The sequence below is a fragment of the Bactrocera latifrons genome, unplaced genomic scaffold (assembly GCF_001853355.1).
Source record: "Bactrocera latifrons isolate USDA-ARS-PBARC rearing strain unplaced genomic scaffold, ASM185335v1 scaffold_91, whole genome shotgun sequence".
Taxonomy (NCBI): domain Eukaryota; kingdom Metazoa; phylum Arthropoda; class Insecta; order Diptera; family Tephritidae; genus Bactrocera; species Bactrocera latifrons.
The window spans coordinates 878994-883240 of NW_017537612.1; the positions used below are offsets into that span (position 1 = coordinate 878994).

General features: G+C 31.6%; 1 protein-coding gene across 3 annotated transcripts in view; it reads left to right on the top strand.

Annotated features, from left to right (window-relative positions):
* LOC108977559 (protein similar) overlaps positions 1–4247 on the top strand; it is a 165868-nt gene that overhangs the window by 59812 nt on the left and 101809 nt on the right. The gene's annotated exons all lie outside the window — the stretch shown is intronic.

Genomic DNA, 4247 nt, shown 5'->3' on the forward strand with positions numbered 1-4247 from the left:
AAAAAATTCTGTCTCTCAATCAAAATAAATGAAGCAAAATGGCATAAAACAATTTTAAAGAAATGGTGCTAACAAATAAATTTGGTTAATTGAATACTGTTAAAAAATTGAGCAACTATTTATTATTCACACTCATAAAGTGCTTGCATACATATGTACATATATTGTGACAAAAAAGTACCCCGAAGGGTAAATAAAACGTGAAATATTCAATTATTCATCAATTTTTATTTTGTCGTGTGCAAAGTAATCCCCAACAGATGTAATACACTTTTGCTAACGAGTTTTCCAGTCCTCGAAACACTCTACATAGGCACTTTTTGGAATGGCCTTTAGCTCCTACAGTGATTGTTTTTTATATCTCTTCGATCAACTGAAAACGGGTTTCTCAGAGTGGTAATATCAGTTTAGGGCAACCGAAAAAATCACACTGAGCCAAATCTGGTAAATACGGTGGTTGCTCGATAGTATTCATTGCGTTTTTAGCATTAAGTTCAGTTGCAATCGATGTTCGATGCGATGGTGCATTATAATCGTGTACAATCCATGAATTGTTCTTCCACAATTCCAGCCATTGTGACGGATGTCCTCACGCAAACACCTTAATCTGGCCACATAGAACTCGTTATTGACCGTCTGCCCCTCCAGAACAAATTCATAATGCACCAAACCACAAATATCTATAAATAAAAACGAGCACCTTGATTTTTAAGTGGCTTTGGCTTACTTTTTTATGGTTTTGTCGTGTTGTTTTTTGGTTTCGGCACGTGTTTTCCCCTCCATTACTATGATTGTTGACTTGTTCGCATGTCAAACTTATAAGCCCACGTCTCATGGGCAGTCATAATGCTCTTCATGAATGTGGGATCGGAATCAAGCATGTCCGAAGAGAACTGTTACGGTACTTTTTTTTTTTTTTTKAAAAAAATCAATTTCACACCCAAGATCTCCACCAAAATCATTTGAACGAACTCGCGAGAAATGTCGTGCTCTCTTGCCATCCCTCTAACACTTGCCTGGCGATTTTCAAGCACCCTGTCCTTCACTGTTTTAATATTTTCATCAGTTGATTTAAACAAAAAGGTTTCCTTTACTTAATTTACAGCCCTTGGCTGGATAAAATCCGCGTCAACACTGTTAACGTAGGACCGGCGGTTGTGAGAATTGTCTCTTTATGGTATTCACTTTGTTGTTTTTGGTTTCTATAGCTATATGTCAAATTCTGATAAAAAAAAAAACAATTTTTAATGCTTTTCATCCTTTAAATATGCCTAGAGCAATATGGCGCATCTGGGTTCAATCTTTGCGTCTAATAAGAAATTAAAATTAAAGTCGTATAGACTTTAAAATTTTAAATGTTACTGAAGCTATATCAAAATTTTCAAAACGATTATAAAGATGTTTATTTTGAAATACTTACCAAGTATAAAAGAGGACTCTATACAGTTAAAACCGGTTTTGATGACACTTCCATCTAAATGTAAGGGTTTTCAAAAATAAAGTTCCGAGGTCTGCGTACCTGAATCTTCCATGAATTTTTAGAGAACCCAAAGACATCGCTAATATTCTCCATCACTCTTTGATAAATATTTTGTACCACTATAAAAGAAACCTTATAAAAATAACAAATGCAATACTTTTTCTAAATTTTGAATACATTTTATCTACAAATCCATTTCACTTCCCACTAAATTTCATTTCTTTTATTTAATTTACTTTCAAATCGCCACCAAAATTACAATAATTGCTTTTCATATTTATTTTTCTTTTTTTGGCTGACAAAATAAATATTTCAAGGCAAATAACGCTTCAATGAACTGAAATTGAAATTAATTTGTGGCGTGTGGGCTACTCATATGAGAAAAATTAAAGAAAACAAAACGAAAGGGAAAAAACAAAACCAAGAAAGAAAGAAAATAACAAAAAGAGCCAAAAAAAAAAAGAAGGAGAGAATAAAAGCATTTAGAAGAGCGCATCAAATAACAAATAAACAAACAAAAATTTCAACGCAATCAAAAGCGCAAAGCAACAATAAACAATATCATCAACATTTTGATGAAATTGAATAACAAGTTCTAAAACAAACTAATTCTTTCTGGCTTTTTGGAAGAGCCATTATACATACTATTTCGTCACCTAAAATGTATAATAACATAACAACACTTTTCATAAGTTCACAGGCGAAGGAAAAACGCTGTATTGATACCACTCATCTTGAAACAAAATTTGAGTTTTGGTTATAAAATGAGTACAGTGAAACTTCGATAACTCGTATTTGCAAGGGACCATAATTTAAATACGGGTTATGGAGTTTTTCAAGTTATCAAGTTATACAACTTATAGAGGCAACATACAGAATATACGAATTATAGAGTTTTTTTTAAACTATTTTTTCAATTTTACATAAAAAAAGAAATGATTGTACATATTTAAATTTTAAAATATAAAGTACATATGTTATTCATTCAATATATATATGTATGTATTTTGAAAAATTGTACAAAAATAATAAGAAAAGTGTTCATTTTAAAAGAAATCCGTAATATGTTTTTGACGGACATTATTTTGGCGTATTTTATCTATGGCATTATCAATGTTTACAATGTCATTAAAAATAGTGTCTTCAACAATTGATGCCATGAAAAAAAGACGCAAATTTTCAATTGAAGCTTTCGCAACTTTTGTGGAAACTGATCGAATTTCAAATGTTCAAATACGAGTTGTAGAGGCTTTTGAGGAAAAAATACGAGTTGTAGAGGCTTTTGATACACATTTTCCAATTTTTGTCTCAAGAAAAATACGAGTTATCAAAGGGACCGAAATACATGCATTTTTCGCGAATTTTTCTAGGGACCGAAGAAATACTATGAACTATCAAGGTTTTTCGCTTATCGAGGTTACGACTTATCGCAGTTTCACTGTATATATTTATTGGTTATAAAGCGGAAGCTGAAAATTTTATGCTACATATATATATATAATATGGTGTAGTGAATCGTAAACAATAAAAAACTCATTTTCGATTTTTTTGATAAAACGTTGTTTTGGATTTATAAATTGTTGATGCCATTGCACCACGTGCTGTACACACTCCACTGGCTACTAAAATTACTCATGCAAATTATTACTGAAATTAGTAAGTATTACTATTTATTATAAAATTAAGCGTGATTCAAACGCTCTGCTGTAAATATACTCGTAAACATATTTATGAAATTAAGCTCTATCCTCACGTAGCCTCGCTTGAGTTGCTTTAAGTGTAAGAAAATCAAAAAAGTCATCAAAATCTTCGGCTTCATTTTATTTTCGCATTTTACGCACTTTGTCTCTTTAAATTTACGCGAAATTCCAGTGTTTTTTTCGTTTACTGAAAATCTCATTTGATGTTTTATGCCGTCGTAATTTCCTTCGCATTATCCTTGCAATGTGCTGGCGTTTCCTCGCGCGAAAAGTATTGTGTTGGCAGTTATTCCACTCAAATTGTCTTCCTCATTGTTATAAAGCAAATTGCATTGTTGTAGTAGCGTTTGACATTATTGAAGTTTTGCGCGTTTTCCGTTCGCTTTTTATTTATACCTTTGCCAACGAAATATCCGTTCACTTTTTATTACGCAGGCATTCTTTCTTTCCGAAAATTAACTGGTTTATGTGCACGCATTAAGTTGTTATTTATATCGCATTTCTCATTATATTTTTGTAAAATTCAGGCTGCACAGTTTTAAACGCTACGAGTCGCTTATGTAAAAGTTTTTTGTTTTTCTGTTTTTGATTCAAATTTCATGTTTTAATGTATGTTTGTTTCCCTTTCTTGTCCTTTGGAGTTTAACGAGCCACGTTTTGCTGGCTGTATTAATGCGCCATTTTTTCTTTCTGCAGTTGTTTTGTGCATTTTTATGCGTAACGGTTCTTAATTTGTGCGATTTAATTTGGCTATATCGTTTTTTTATTTGGTGTTTTACGGCAAGGTTCGCTTGTGTAATATTGTTATGATGATTTAAGGGTTCAGTTTCAGATTTCGATTTAAGATCTTTACAACTTGGTTGGATATTTATTCAGAATCGCTAAAATTCTTGATTTTCTGTTGCATTATTGTATGATTGTTATGCTCTCGTTTACTCTAGATTTTTATTTTAGGATAGATGCACTTCTTTCTTGTAATAAATATACTGTGTTCATATACTTTATCCTTGAACATTATATATAAATATCCTTACATATGTTTTGAATTTTTATCCGCAATATTTTTA